At 33.8% G+C, this 6,106-nt stretch overlaps 1 long non-coding RNA gene across 1 annotated transcript; it reads left to right on the plus strand.

Annotated features, from left to right (window-relative positions):
* The first annotated feature begins 227 nt into the window (after positions 1 to 227).
* LOC117408304 (uncharacterized) lies at positions 228 to 5,603 on the plus strand. The gene is made up of 3 exons (XR_009307693.1): positions 228 to 358; positions 3,235 to 3,352; positions 4,798 to 5,603. It is a non-coding gene; the product is annotated as an uncharacterized LOC117408304 (long non-coding RNA).
* The last annotated feature ends 503 nt before the right edge of the window (positions 5,604 to 6,106 follow it).

Here is a 6,106-nt window from a genome sequence, read left to right on the forward strand (position 1 = left end):
TATCCCTTTAATGTACCAAGAATGATGAAACACGATTAGTCTTTGGATTTAATTAATACAGAAAAAAGAAAAAAGGGACAGAAAACCTCAAAATGTTGAATGAAATAAAAGGGAATGCCCGTGTTTTCTAAATTACTAATACATTATTATTCATTTGTGGGGTTTCATCATTGGCACTTCATATTTGCTGGGTGGAGCCTGTCTTGTCTGTCCTGTATATTACCTGCGAAACAGAGTACATTAACATTTTAGTTGAGCAAGTTAATACCTGCACTTCACAGTCCCTCAGAGACGATGAACCTTAAAAGCACAGCTGTTCTTTTGACCATTCTGAGTGTTGTCACTGTCAATTCTGAAGGTATGATTATTTATTTTAAAAAATTTAAAAATCTGTGTTTTGTATATTACCAATATGTGTTAACATGTAGTGACATTATGGATTCTGCATATGGATAGCACTGTATAATAAATGCATTATTGTGTCTTTTTATAGATGTGGATATTATAGTCATTGAAAATACTAAAATGCATGCATTACACCTTATGGCATAATTGATTAAGATCCAGTGATGGACCGTAATATAATCATGCAAAGGAGTAGTCTCCATAACTAATAGCATTACTGTAAATGTACATGATCAGCTGTGCAGTTTAGATCCAAAACTCAGACTCTAGTATCACGTGCAGACTGATTCTATTTGTAGTCATTGTATTTATTGATCCTGTAGCTTCACTTGATCCACATCAAGATGAGACATACTGCATACAGTTGTGGTTCCAGTTTCTAATTTTCTATTTTTCATTTTCTTATGAATATTAATTCAATATATATATATATATATATATATATATATATATATATATATATATAAACTGTAGTTAAAAAAAAAAAAGTATTTTGATTATCAGAAACAAGAAATATTTTTAACAACCATATACAGTAGGCAACATTACGGTGGCTTGTCGAGGCCATCAAAAAAAGATAAATAAACTTAGTTATGTCGAGATCACGAGAAAACCATTCCGAGATTAACAAAATGATCATGAGATGGTTTTCTCGAGATCCTGATAATGATCTTGTGATCACAAGATGGTTTTCTTGAGATCCTGAGATAAATGATCCCATGATCACAAGATGGTTTTCTTGAGATCCTGACATAAATGATCTCCTGATCACGAAATGGTTTTCTCGAGATCTTGATAATGATCTTGTGATCACAAGATGTTTTTCTTGAGATCCTGAGATAAATGATCCCATGATCATAAGATGTTTTTTTTTTCGAGATCCTGACACAAATGATCTTGTAATCACAAGATAACGGAACAGTTTTCTCGAGATCCTGAGATAAATTATCTTGTGATCTTGACATAACAAAGGTTCATTTTTTTCGATGACCTCAACGAGCTGCCAGACAACATAGAAAATCAGTATGGGCAATATAATAAAGAAAAGCAAGACATTCCAGAGGTCGCACACACAATGGATTTGAAAATAAATAAATACAGAATGGAAATCATCACATACACATAAAGTGAGAATCACGGCAGACAATGCCGCTGTTTATTTATCTGAAACTCATAATGAAACTGCAAGTAAAAAAATGAGTCATGTCATTTCCAGTAAAATAATCAGAGTAACTACCACATTGTTTTCAGGTCAATACAATTGGAGGAATTATTGGAAAATATGTTCAATTAATTAAACATATAGCATGGATGTCAAGTCTCAAAGTTTACCTGTGAAACTCGTGTTTTTTCACAATTTTGATAGTCTTATGGCTGTGCAATGGATTCTCACGTTTGTGCATAAGCTTGTTATTGTTTGTGAGGCTGTGAAACCCTTTATACATGATACAGCGGTAAATCCAATACAACTGTCCAAGTGTATTATTTCATTTTGGGGGAGTGGGTGTCCCCATGAAGAGGTGTGTGTTACCATTCTATATTCCTGTAGCTGCTAAGTAAACTCCTCCTTACTCCAAAGATAGAATTGCCTTGTTGTCTCAAACTGTTGGTTTGTCTGCGCAAGCCTTCTATGTTTCTGTACACAACACGTCATTACTCGGAGAGAGTCAAAGGAGAGGCTGACAGACTGTCACTGTATATGCTCACATAGAAATTACCACAGGAGTAAAAGAGAAATGGACATCAATGAAAATTGAATTATTAAAGTCGAAAAATATAATGTTCTTTGTGATGCCAGTGTCAGTGGTTATAAAGACAATAAAAAGAAAGACGCCATATGGTAAGAAATAGCAGAACAATTGGAAATTGATAGTATGTCTGTCTCTCTTTAGTTTACCTTAATTTTAGTCAAAGTGAAGGGGAGCGTTGTATTTCTGTAAAATGACGCTTCTTTGTTTTAATAATGTTGACCAATAATAATAATCACATTCACACACTAACTGAGAAGATTTTATTACAACTGAAAAGCAATAAAAGTATATTATATTGAACTAGTTTTCTCAGTCTTTACAAATAAATACTTGTAGATGTATCATTTTTTAGTAATTTACATGTTAAGCCAGATCACATATAAACGTGCACTGTTAAATGTCATTTTTGTAGTCTGTGGTGTACCCAGACTAATTCTTTGTTTTATTTATTTTATTTAGTCTCCACAAAAGGAGCAAAAGCAGACAGTATTTTCTTTTCATGACTAGCTACAGTTGTGTTTTTTGTTTTAGGTCCTCGTGCTGTATTCGTGTTGTTTGCTTTGCTCACGGTGTGCATAGCCCTTAAGTCTAGGTCAGTGGCATAAGTTGTCAGCCATGTGCAAAAATCTTGAGTATTAGATCATCATCTGTCTATCCATTCCTGCCACAACTCCAAATCTCTCACACATTTTTTGTTCTGTTTCTTGCTTTTCTTTCTGATTGCTCTGCTCCTGTTTCTTGCATCTCCATTCTTATTTTAACCTTTGAAATATGTATTGGTAACATGTTCAGTATAATACAGATTCATATTCTAATTAGACGCTGTGTCAAAAACCATCATTTAAAACAGAGCCCTCCCTGCCTGAACTCGCGTGCACTCGAGATGTTGCTTGTTATAACCATGCAACTGGAGCACAAAAAGTCTGAATGGCAGCATCAAAACACAGCCCAGCAGTGAGAGATAAAACCAGACATGTAAGATGCACAGCTTCCAGACATCAATAATAATAATAATAATAATAATAATAATAATAATAATAATAATAATAATAATAATAATAATAATTTCTTCTTTCAGCTAAACTTATTAGCTGTTGTACAGAGACAGCATCCTACATACCATTGAATATTCTGAGAAAAGTGACAAGAATTGAAATACAGAAAGAAGATGGCTTGTGTGACATTAAAGCTGCAGTGTGAGTAAGAGGTGAAAGTTCAGTACAGGTTGTTTCAGAAGTTTGGAATCGTTGGCTGTTACAGTTATTCATCTTTGGAGGACACAGCCTGCATTATACTATAACGCTGTTTACTTCGTTACAAGAATTTCCAGAGCAATTATTCTCTCTGTTTTATTTGTTTTTAAATGATCATATAATTATGATTGATGATTAGTATTACTATTACATAAACATATACTAGTGTGTTAATTAGTAATATAGATCCAGTTAAGCTTTCCCTATGCTAGAATAAATAAAGTACTGTTTAAAAACAAGCCCTGAAAAGACATGTTTGAGCTGTTTAAACATGCCAGATCTACTCATTTCTGGCTGCAAATTAAGTCACATTAATGTGACAAAGTTTTCCCTGAAGCAAATTGACTTTATTATTTTGCCAGTAAATGTACAGCATGCATCACTGGATATTCTGGATTGTAAATCTGGTTCCCACAAAGACTGATGTGCAATAATAATGTAACAGAGAAGGTTAACCCACCAGCTGCACTGGCTACTTCTGCATTTCGGATAAAGTTAAATGCGGACAATATTATGCATACAAGTGTGTAAACCTTTTTACTTAATACCTTTTTACTTGAACTTTAACTGTTGCTAATATGTACAGTTAAACATGCACTGCCTTATTATTATTACAATCACAATAATTATAGGAATACTTATCTTTGAATTTGCATTATTTTTTTATTTTTTTATTTATAAATTTAGAGTTTCCAATTATTTTACCCCCATTTTTCTCCCCAGTTTCGATTGTCCAATTACTTTCCCTCACTGCAGCAATTCCCCACACAGCTCAGAAAACTGAAGGTCAGTGGGATCCCATGACCAAACCAATTGCCTTTTACACCCAAGAAGAGAACATATGTCTGCAAGCTACCGCTCTCTGGAGGACAAAGGCCAGCCCTGCAGGTTTCTGCTTGAGCTGACCTGGCCAGTAGGGTCCGCTGTAGCGCAATGAGGAGAAACAGTCCCTGCCCCCTAGCCCGCAGGATCGCCAGAGGCAATGTGACACATGTGTGTCATTGATCATTCTGCGTCCATGGATATTTAACATGTTTAATAAACTATATTACATTTTGGGAAATCTCTGAGAAAGCCAGAGCAAGGTGGGATTTCTGTAATCAGGCCAGTATAACAATGATGATTGGCAATGATAAACAATCATTTTGTCTGAGGTTTTCCATTGCAAATCCAAAAAAAAAAAAAAAAAAAGAAATGTAACATACTGTTTAACAAACTGGCATGACATACATATTTTTACAGTATATGTAGTCTGCTGTACTACCTATCCAATGCTGCACAGCCTTCTCTGTTGTGAAACCTTTTTTTAATCAGGTAAATACATTATTTAGTTAATCAACCAGCAGCTACACAAAGAATACTGAACTGCTATTTTTGATCTATTACAGAATCCATGTGAATGGGAAAAAACTGTGTTTGGATCCAGATATCAAGACAATTAAAAAGTGGATCAAAATGAAGAACCAGAGGAAATACAGAAGAGGCATTTTCTAAACTACCATATCTCACTGACAGCAGACAGCAATGAAACCTGATGAAGAGCAGGATTGAAGTTAGACTTCAGTCTAAATGTCATAATCGCTCACAGTTTATTAAAATGCTTTATAAGATACATTTAATTATTTGCTTAGCCACTGAATTGCAACACTTGAATGCCTAAACAGTTCTGGACTCTCACAGTCAGTGAAGGTCATTCACCTAAAAGAAATCTCTAAGTTGCAGAAAACACATATGTGAAATGTTAAGTAGTCCACTGAGTTAGTAGTTAGCTGTATACTGAAGGTCTGAATCATGAACGGGGCCAAAAAATTAAACAGTACTTATTAGTAGAATTTCACACAGTAATGTGAAAAAGTATTACACTACATATAATGTAGATAACTGTATAAAAAAGTAAACAGAATAAACTTGCCTCAATTTGATTTAGTTATGACACAAACTACTTAAGAAACTTTTTACTGAATTAGAGGTGTGTCACATTGTGATGACGTCATCACACCTGGTGAAAAATGATAAGCTTGGATCAGGATATATGGTACATACACTAGTTATCACCTGGAAATACCTTATTGAATGACATAATAACCAAAAAAAATAAAATAAAAAAAGTATCTGTAAGTATATGTTGCTGGTTTTAGGTATGGTGTAAGTGGGTGTACCAGTATCATAACATTTTAAACATTTATTTGTAAAACTGACTGCATGGTATATCACTACATATTGTCTATGATACATGCCAATGCTTTCTTTTTCTAAAACTATACACTAATGTTTATTTTTTCATCAAAATATACTAATAATAATATTTTAAATATAAATATCTGTCCAAAAAAAATGTTGCTTTTGTTTTCATTAAGATTTTAGATTTAATATCCCTTACAAACAACACAATGCATAACTTGTTCACTTCTTTGTTATGTTTTCATATTTTTATATTTGGTATCAAAGGTGTAAAATATATGCTGGTATGGATGGACCTTGTGTACCAAAGAGGGTTATTTCTCCCCTTGGGTCATTTAGTATTTTTTTTGTTGGAAGGGGTTTGTGACAGGCTGGCTGGTGGTGGTGATGTCAGCATCCAGGAAGCAGTACACAACACAAAAGCAGGACTATTGGGCATAAACTGCGTGGCTACACAGTATATTTATTAAATAATCAAAAGCAACAAAATAAAGACGTTCCAAACACAAACAAAAA

The sequence above is a fragment of the Acipenser ruthenus genome, chromosome 2 (genome assembly GCF_902713425.1).
Source record: "Acipenser ruthenus chromosome 2, fAciRut3.2 maternal haplotype, whole genome shotgun sequence".
NCBI classification, from domain to species: Eukaryota; Metazoa; Chordata; class Actinopteri; order Acipenseriformes; family Acipenseridae; genus Acipenser; species Acipenser ruthenus.